The sequence below is a fragment of the Kogia breviceps genome, chromosome 9 (assembly GCF_026419965.1).
Source record: "Kogia breviceps isolate mKogBre1 chromosome 9, mKogBre1 haplotype 1, whole genome shotgun sequence".
NCBI classification, from domain to species: Eukaryota; Metazoa; Chordata; class Mammalia; order Artiodactyla; family Physeteridae; genus Kogia; species Kogia breviceps.
Window position 1 is genome coordinate 95336602 of NC_081318.1, and position 10808 is coordinate 95347409.

Here is a 10808-nt window from a genome sequence, read left to right on the forward strand (position 1 = left end):
CAAAACTCTTTTTTAAGACCAAAGATGGAATACAGTCATTTTCAGGTAAACGAAACCTAAGGGGATTTACTAGCAATAGACCAACACAAATAAAACTTCTGAAAATGAGTCAAGAAGTATGGTTTGAGGGACTTCCCTGGTGGCGCGGTGGTTAAGAATCTGCCTGCCAATGCAGGGGACATGGGTTCAAGCACTGGTCTGCGAAGATCCCATATGCCACAGAGCAACTAAGCCCGTGCTCTACAACTGTTGAGCCTGAGCTCTAGAGCCTGCGAGCCACAATGACTGAGCCCGTGAGCTTACAACTACTGAAGCCCGTGTGCCTAGAGCCTGTGCTCCACAACAAGAGAAGCCACTGCAATGAGAAGCCTGCGCACCGCAATGAAGAGTAGCCCACGCTCGCCGCAACTAGAGAAAGCCTGCGTGCAGCCAAAAATAAATATAATTAATTAATTTTCTTAAAAAGAAGTAAGGTTTGAGTTTCAAAAAGGAATAGAGAGCAAAGAATTTGGGACATGTGAATAAATCTAAGCAAACATTGTACAAATTAATAATAAGACATTAATATGTGGAATAAAAAAGACAACTAAAATACTGGGTAACAATAACAGGTAAATTAGGATGAGATCATCAGAGTTTAAGAAATGTGTATTAATTGGGAAGAGAGTTGAGATATAGATGAATAGTAGCTCACAACTGATTGTTTAAATACACCAGATACATGTAATAACTCACTTAACCCTTATAACAACCTTCTGAGTTAGATACTATAGTTATCCTCAGTTTACAGATAAAAGAAGTGGTACAGAGTTTAAATAATTTACCCAAGGTCACACAGCTAATAAGCAAAGAGCTGGGTTCAAACCCAGGTAATATAACTCTAAAATGGATACACTATATAGTATTCTCTGTGCTGTTTTTAGAAAGTTAAAAATAAGTGATAAAAATTTTAAGTAAACAGTAGAAGATATAGTTTCAAAACAATGAGGGGAAGTGGAATAAGAAAGAAAAAAACACTAAATAAGTACAAAAGAAGGCCCTCCCCAAAATACAAAAAAGTAGAAAAAGCAGAACAAATAAAATGCACAATGTAAGACAGAAAAAAATAAAACCAAATTAGATAACATAATAAACAGAAGTAGATTTAAATTAGTAAGAGAGATTTTGAGACTGGATTTTTAAAAACCCATCAATATGCTGTTTACAAGAGACATATAAAACATAAGGACACAGAAAAATTAAAAATAAAAAGTTCCTTATATGCTACACCTCAACTTTTTTTAAATGTTAATATCCCACAAAGAAAATAACTATCAAACTTTCAATGAACAGATTATTTAAATCTAGTACACAATTATCCAGAGAATAGAAAGAAGCAATGGTTCTACAGCTCATTCTGAGGACAGTTTGAAAAAGGAAAACTACAGGCCCCTCTGTATCCTAATAGGAACAGCATTCTAAAATATATCTATTCAAATCACCACATTAAGAGAAGAGGCTAAAAAATAAAAACCATATGACTGCCTTATAAATGCAAAAAAAAATCATTTGATAAAACTTAAAACCCATATATGATAATAAGAATTTTTACAAAAGTAGGAATGAGGACAATTTTCCTTTTCCTAAGAAACAATTTCTATCAAACAATATACTTTTACTTGGAATTATGACAGGTAAAAAGTAGTCCCTTAAAATAAAGAACAAGACAGATAAGCCCACCATCAGTACCTTTGTTGATACTGCATAATCTTCGCCAGCTGAGTAAAACAAGAAATAGAAGTAAAAGGGATAAGAATATGAAAAGAAAAATGAAACTATCATCATTTTATGATTATAATTACTCTCATAAAAGATACAGGTAAAAATTATTAGAATCTATAAGTAATTAATTAAATGACTAGATTTAAGATCAAAATATAAACATCACATTTCTAAAAAAAAAAAAAAAGCTGGGGAAGTAAAAGGGAAAAACTCAAGCATTTTTTTCTGCCTTTTCTGTGTAAACTGTTCCATGGATAATGAACTAGTAGGCAAAGGGAAGCATCTCATACAATTATTCAAAGTAATACATGAAAGCAAAATGGTAGAAATAGAATATCATCTTTTTGCAACCAACAATGAATTAATGAGTCTAAACACTGAGTATCAATGGCTGCTAATATTTTTTTAAAAGAGTGAAAACCAGACTTCCTGAAAAAAGAACATAAATGGATAAAACCTGAGCCTGATGTAGCATCTGGATCAAGCTGCCAATTTCTAAGAAATACAGAGGGCACAGGAACATGATGGACTATAACATGAGTTCAATCAGCAAAATCCACACTGTAGAACTCTGTGTCCAACAGACTGAGTTTGCAACAGATGACGTGTAGGGAAGAGAAAGGATGGAGGGAGAATCCGTAGATTAAAAGAGACTTAAAAGACATAACAAGGTGTTTAAAAAAAAAAAAAAAACAGAGGCAAGATTAAATTGTAGCGTTAAAAAAATGCAAGGGAGAGATTGCTTTGAAAGACAGGATAGCGGTTATCTGGGGGAACAGAGGGGACTGTGAACTGTATGGGGCATATAGAGGGACTTCTGAGATGACAGGAAAAGTTGTTTCTTGACCTGGATAGTGGCTACCGTGTATCCACTAAGCTCTACATTTGTTTCATTTAGTGTTCTGTTTCTATGCTTTACTTTACAATTTAGAAGTTTTTAAAAGTTTTTTAAGAAGCTGTATTTCTCCATCACACAGCAAGCAATTAGAAAACATAATTTCAAAACAATATATTTTTAACTCATGATACCCAGGAATACATCTAGCAAAATATGTATAGTACCTTTATGGAAAAAAAAAAAAACTTCAGTGAAAGACTTGAAAGAAAATATTTTTTAATATAGAGATATACTATATTTACTGATAGGAAAACTGATGAGCATTAAGATCTGATTTTCCCCAAATTGGTTGTTGTTGGGAGACAATTCTACATGAGCCTCTTGTGTTTCTGAAGGTCTTGTGTGCAGCGACACTGACTGCTTTTATTCCAAACTATCTTTTCAAGACTCTTCATATAGCTAACAGCCTGGGAGGATAGAGACAGGGTTTCCCTCCAGAGCAAGAGAGTAGATATTTTATTGTTCTCTAAAAAGATAATGTCTCCCTCTGGGGAACAGATCAGGCTGACTCATTGCCCATTATAAAAGATGCAGGTTCCCTAAGGTCAGTGTCCTCTCCTGTAATATAACCCACTGGACTGCAGTTACCACCCAGCTCTCTTCTCATAGCCCTCTGTCTGGAAACAACGGCAAGGGGAACCAACACCAACATGCTGCTTGCTATGCTATGAGTCACAGATGCCATCCTTGGTCTGTGACCCAGGAGTCTCGTGTGTTCTGCCAGCATGAATGAGACTGTGGCAGGCCAGCTTATTTGCAAGTAGGATAAATCTCAGACCCTTCACAGTTCCTCACAGTTAACCCCTTGGGAAAAAAAGAGCAATTAGATACCTACTTACATTGTACACAAAAATCTACTTCATATGAATTAAGGACTTAACTGTGAAAAGCAAAAATTTAACTTTTAGAAGAAAATATAACCTAAGAAAATGGAAAGATTTATTGAACAAAACACAGAAATCATAAAGGAAATAATGAAGTCAACTAGATTAAAATAAAAGACTTCTGTTCATGAAAATATTCCATAAAGAAAGCTAAAAGCCACAAACTGGGAGAAAATATTTGTTAACTTTATTACTGGTAAAGGATAACAATACAGAATATATAAGAACTCTTGAAAATCAATTTCCTAAAAGCCAAAAAAAAAAAAAAAGGAAAAAACAAACAAAAGATATGTACAGGAATTTAATAGAAAAGGAAACAAATGGCAGACATATGAAAAGGTACTCAACTTCATTAGTAATTTAAAAATGTAAATTAATTGTACAATGATAATGTCCATTTTATTGGCATAAATTTAAAGCACTAGTATGATTTACAGCAATAGGGTTTCTTTTTTTTTTTTTTTTTTTTTTTTTCTCGGTATGCGGGCCTCTCACTGTCATGGCCTCTCCCGTTGCGGAGCACAGGCTCCGGACGCGCAGGCTCAGCGGCCATGGCTCACGGGCCCAGCCGCTCCACGGCATGTGGGATCCTCCCGGACTGGGGCACGAACCCGTGTCCCCTGCATCGGCAGGCGGACTCTCAGCCACTGCGCCACCAGGGAAGCCCTGGGTTTCTTATACTCTTAGTAAAAGTAAAATTTGGTATAATCACTTTGAAAAATAATTTGGCATTATCTTGTAAAATTGAGCATTTGCATACACTAAATTCATCAATTCTATTTCTAGGTATATACGCTTGAGAAATTCTTGCCCATAAGCACCAAAAAACATGTACAAAAATGGAAGATACAAATATTTATCAACAGAGAATAGATAAATAAATTGTGGATTTATTTATGTAGATAATTAACTTATTAAATTGATTAATACTACTATAAGTATGGAAATGAATAAACTTAAGTTACAAATATCAACATAAATGATTATATTATATTAGATATATACTTTTGAGTGGGAAAAAAAACAGCAGATACAGTATGGCTCCATTTTTATAAATCTCAAAAACAAAGAAAAACTAAACTGTTTAGTGATAAATATCTATATGGTAAAACTATAAAGTTGTAAGTGCAGAAATTATAAAAACAAATCTCATGATTGTGATTACTTCTGGAGAGTTGGGAGGGATTATAATCAAGGAAAGGTGTACAGGCAATTTCAGTAGTTCCAGATCTTAACTGAGTGGAATGTATGCATATATATAGATATATTTCAATGAAGATGTCAAGATGTCAGCATTTTAAGAAAAAAGTTTTTAGATGAAATCACTAACTGAATCTTTAAAATATACTTGACCATGCACAAACAGTAAATATTATTTTCTCTTAAACTGGAAGTAAATCTATATCTATTAGAAATAATGCGGCCAAACAATGTGAATCTGAAGAATTTTGTTGCCAACACTTTATAGCAAGTATATGAGCCAAAGTGATTTAAGTTTGTAAAAATGCAAAATAGTATAAACACAACTTGTGCTATACCAGATTTGAACATCTAGTGAGAATAACATTCATACTAAGTTTTCTGCATTGTGTTCTTTTTGCATTCATTTTTCACTTTTATTAAAGGTTCAAAACATACATATATATCACCTTTTTATATCAAATATTATCTAATGAAATAAGATAAAACAAATTGAATATGTTAAAAGGTAACTTGACAGTTGTGAGGAAAACAGACAGTAGAAGCAGGGGCATTGGGGGAAGGCTATTGCAGTAGTCAAGGTAAGAGAAGGTGGTGGCTTCAACTAGAAGAGTCAGTGAAGATGGAAAGAGGTGGATAAATTTGGGATGTTGCAGATTGGGTTTCCTGGGAAGCTGACTCTGAGAAAGATCAGGGTGAAATAAGTGTATTAATCAGGGCTCTTGGCATCAACACCCTTGACAGGGAAGTAAAGGGAAAGGAAGGGAGAAGGATGGTCAGAAGGGGAAGTTGGGCTGTGATGCAGTCTCGGTGAAGACCTCAGCAGAGTCATCCTGTTTCAGGAGTCGGGCCTCAAGCGTCCGTCACCGTACATGGCTTGCTTACCCCCAGGAAAGGGGTGTGGCCTTGAGTGTGGTGGCTCTCTTCAGGTGAGGGCGATTTCCAGAGAGGGCAGCGTGGCTGTGAGTTGGCAACACATCCAGCAGCTGTGGGCGTACGTCCCCTAGTCCCCTCTGAGGGGAACGTCATAGCATCTAGTAAAGATATGTGTTGGGGGAATAGGAGACTTGCTGATGGATTGAAAGTGGAAGATGAGGAAAGAGAGCGACTGATTTTTTTCTTCTGAGAGCAGGTGGTGGTGCCATTCACTGACATAGGAAGAAGAGGAGGAGGAAGAGGTTTGGGAGATGGAAATCCAAAAACTCTTTTCTGTGAGGTGTAAGTTCAAGAGGCATATAAAAATTCAAGAGGAGATGGCAAGTTAGATAGGCAGTTAGATGTAGACATGTGGACTCCTAGGGAGAAGTCCAGGGTAGAAAACAAAACAAAACAAAACAAATTTAGTAGACATGGCAAATAGATGACTTTTAAAGCTCTGAGACTGGATATGATCATTTAGGAATACTATACAAATAGAGAAGAGGACCCTGACCAAGCCCACACCACGCCGACTTTAGAAGTGGGGCAGAGGGGCTTCCCTGGTGGTCCAGTGGTTAAGAATCCACCTTCCAATGCAGGGGACATGGTTCGATCCCTGGGTGGGGAACTAAGATCCCACATGGCTGCAGGGCAACCAAGCCCGCGTGCCACAACTACTGAGCCTGCACGCCACAACTAGAGAGCCCACATGCCACAACTAGAGAGCCCACACGCTCTAGAGCCCATGTGCCACAGCTAGAGAGGAGCCTGCATGCTCCAATGAAGAGCCTGTGTACCACAGTGAAAGATCCTGCATGCCACAACTAAGACCCGATGCAGCCAAAAATAAATAAATATTTTTTAAAAAACTGAACTCATCTTTTTTTTAAAGACTAGTTTTTGTAAGTCTATTTTTTTAAGTATCATTTTAACTATTTATTTATTTATTTTTATTTTTGGCTGCATTGGGTCTTCGTTGCTGCACACAGGCTTTCTCTAGTTGCGGCAAGCGGGGGCTACTCTTCATTGTGGTGCACGGGCTTCTCATTGCAGTGGCTTCTCTTGTTGTGGAGCATGGGCTCTAGGCACGTGGGCTTCAGTAGTTGTGGCTCGCAGGCTCTAGAGCACAAGCTCAGCAGTCGTGGCGCACGGGCTTAGTTGCTCCGCGGCATGTGGGATCTTCCCAGACCAGGGATTGAACCCATGTCCCCTGCATTGGCAGGCAGATTCTTAACCACTGTGCCATCAGGGAAGCCCCAAAACTGAACTCATCTTTTAAAAAAAAAACAAAAAAAAGTGGGGCAAAGGACAGGAGCCAGCAAAGAAGACTAAGAGGAACCCACGACATGGGGTATAATGGAAGCCAAGTACTGGGGAAAAAGTATTTCAAGAAGCAAAGAGTAATTAAGTGTCAAGTACTGCTGAAAGGTCAGGTAAGACAAAGCAGAGAGGAGACCACTGGATTTGGAAATTACGGGGGTAACTGGTGTCATTGACACGAACAGTCTTTGTGAAATAATAGAAATAAAATATGAGCAGTGAATTAGGGAAAAGAGTTGAAATTGAGGAGGTGGAGGCAGCAATATAGACAACTTTTACAAGAAGTCAGTCATAGCTATTTGAATCTGAGAGACTAGGATTGGTTGCTAGCTTTTTGACTTTCTCAAGATAAGATGGAATTTTTTATAATATCAGTTGTCCAATAAGTTGGTACATTGTTCAACACAGTGCAGATCAACATTGTGAGGATCAAAAATACATCTAGGAGTTAGGTTCCGCCAGTGGGTTATGAGTTTCTGACTTCCATCAAGAAAGCAAACTCTCAGAAAGTAAACTATTATAAATATCATGGTAGATCATGCTCCAGGACAGGTGAGTGAGTACAGGAAACTTGTGGAGGCTAGAATGCATAGAAAGTTGGGGGAGGTTCACTTAAAATGACCCCAGAGAGGAAGGCAAGCCTCAGATGGACTTTCTCAAGGTCAAGATTGAAGGAGGAGGAAGAAAAAATTGCTGGCAAACGCTTGTGGCCAAATCACCTATCCTCCGATGTAGCATTTATCAGCACTAACACTTACATTCTGATTTCCGTGTGGTCCTCTCATTGATGTTATTTAGGTCCAAGAGCCAGATTGTCAATGGCTTTTCATTTCAGCTACTTTGAAGTTTGGACTTTATTCTGCAGACAATAGGAAACCATTGAAAGTTTTGGAATAGGGGAAAGATACATAATCAAAGTGAGTTTTTAACAGGATTATTTCTTCAGCAGTGAGCAGGATTGAGTCAAGCAAGGCTAGGTTAGAAGCAGAAAGTCCATGTAGGAGATTTTTCTGGTTGTGTAAATGGAGAGTAAGAGGTGAAGATTGATGGGTGTGGGGCATTAGAAAACAAAGACAATGCTCAGTCTACATTAGTGTGTGTGTGTGTGTGTGTGTGTGTGTGTGTGTGTGTGTCGGGGGAAGGGAGGAAGGGTGACAATAGGGTTGGGTGGGCTGACATGTCAAAAGCAGTAATAGCCAATATATGGATGGCACCGTATAGCTTACAAGTGCTTTCACATGCATTATCTCATTTGCCCTCACCACACCCTTGTGAGCTATTATTATGCCCATTTAACAGATGTGGAATCTGAGGCTCAGAGAGATTAAATGATTTGCCCATAAAGTCATAAGATGTTCTTGACCATGGGTGTCCTCACTACGTGTTTTGACAATGGCTTTCAGATACACCTTGGCTCTTGATGGTCTGTGGGCAGGAGTCAGCCTGTGTTTGCCTTTCGAAAGCCATGTCCTGAAATTTCAGTTTCTTGGAGGGATTGGCTGGATTCCACTTCTTTGATGCTGGTTCCCTGTGAACTTTCTAAAAGAGACTATAATTTACATATGACAGCTGGAGAGAAAAAAAAGAAAGAAGCCATTTCTAAGTTAGTTTTCCATTTTGACTCCAGGGCTTCTCTGAAATGAAACATTAATTCTCTCTCCTAGGCAGGGTAACAGTTAGATCATTAAAATTCTCATCTTGTGAGAGTCAAACCTCGGTGAACTGAGATGAGAAAATGCATTTACCTCTCTTCTCACTGCCTGCCATGCACTCTCTCAAGTAAAAAGCTGGGAATTCCCTTCTAATGGGTGAGATCTATTTCATTATCTCAGCCACAAGTCGATAGGCCCAGGGACTCAGATATCAAACCAACCTGTGGGTCAATTCTAGCTTCCTGAATTACTTAAATACTGGCTTTTTCTCTGGCATTAACTGAAAGGAACTTCCCCAAGGACTAAATTGACAGCTGTATTTTCAATTATGGACTAAAGGCTGCTTCTTATCCAAACCAAGATGGCCGACTGAAAGAATTCCAGAAGTATGTGGATGTGATGTTACCTTACTGATGCACTTTCTCAAGTCAAAACATTTACGTAAAACTTTGTCTTCCTCCAAAGCAGGAATTTCTAAAACTTTAGAAGCAGCTTTCCTTATAAAAGCCTTTACACTTTTCAGGTCTTTTAACTTTAAAAAGCTTGTGAATTCTCTTCTAGGTGATTAAAACCCATTTTGAATTAAATACAGTTGCCCTGATCTTGTCAAAAATGATGGTGCTTTCCTAGAGCTTAATTTACTATACAGAGTTAGAAAGCAGTTGGATTTTTAAAAATTGATTTATACTGCCATCTAGTGATACATTTCATTGAAAATTTCAACACCCTAGAGTACATTTCGGTAGGTCTGCTAGGTTACCCTTAAAAACTTCGTAGAATCGAGGATTTATGCTTCCAAATAGAAAGCAAACTAGCTCCTCTACACAGCATACAAGGCCTCTCTCATATACAAAGGCTAAGAAAAAAATTTTAACACAGATATAGAAGGGAGCTCCCAACAGAGGTCCTGTTAAACCACAGAGGCTTCTTACATTAGCTTTTTCACTTATATCTTTGATTTTCATTGTAATTATCCCACATAAGCTGTTTATTTCTCCTAGGCAAATAAATTCAGTCCTGGCTGACTAATTTAATGGTCACTCCATTTGAAAAAGCAGAATTGCATACAGGTTAAACATATGGGAGCTACCATGATGTTGTCCAGGTTCAAATCCTAGCTCAGAATCTGCAATCCTAGTGCCCTTGGAGAGTTATAAAACACCCCCATGGGCTTCCCTGGTGGCACAGTGGTTAGAAATCCGCCTGCCAATGCAGGGGACACGGGTTCAATCCCTGGTCCGGGAAGATCCCACATGCTGCAGAGCAACTAAGCCCATGCGCCACAACTACTGAGCCTGTGTGCCACAACTACTGAAGCCCACACGCCTGGAGCCTGTGCTCGGCAACAAGAGAAACCACCGCAATGAGAAGCCCCGTGCACCGCAACAAAGAGTAGCCCCCGCTCGCCACAACAAGAGAAAAGCCCTCACGCAGTGACAAAGACCCAACACAGCCAAAAATATAAGTAAATAAATAAATTAATTAATTAAAACACCCCCATGCCTCAGTTTCCTAATCTATAAAAGAGGGATAGTAATCAAATCTACCTCACAGAGTCATGCAAAAGACACTATACTCAACACAGAAACTAGTACAACGTAAATGCTCAGTGGAAACACAAGGTACCATTATATTGGTGGATCACAGGCAGCCTAATTTGCATAGCTGCTGAGGATGCAGAGATAGAAGAACAGCTCCCTGTCCCATACCATTAGTAAATAGATCTTTGGACACAATGAAGACCCAAGGTCAGGTCTCTGGATACTAGCATTATTATATGATCCAGCAATTCTAGGTAAATACCTAAAAGAATTGAAAACAGAGACTCAGACAGATTTTGTACACCAATGCTCATCACAGTATTATTCACAATAGCCAAAAGGTGGAAACAACCCAAATATTCATCAGCAAATGCATGGATAAACAAAATGAGATATATACATTAATGGAACCACTATTCAGCCTTAAAAAGGAATGAAATTCTGATACATGCTGCAATGTGAATGACCTTGGAAACATTATGCCAAGTGGAATAAGTCAGACACAAAAGGATAAATGTCTGATTCCGCAATATACGAGTTACCTAGAATAGTCAGATTCACAGACAGAAAGTAGAATGGTGGTTACCAGGGGCTGGAGGAAGGGGGCAAAGGGGAGTTATTGTTTAATGGTTAC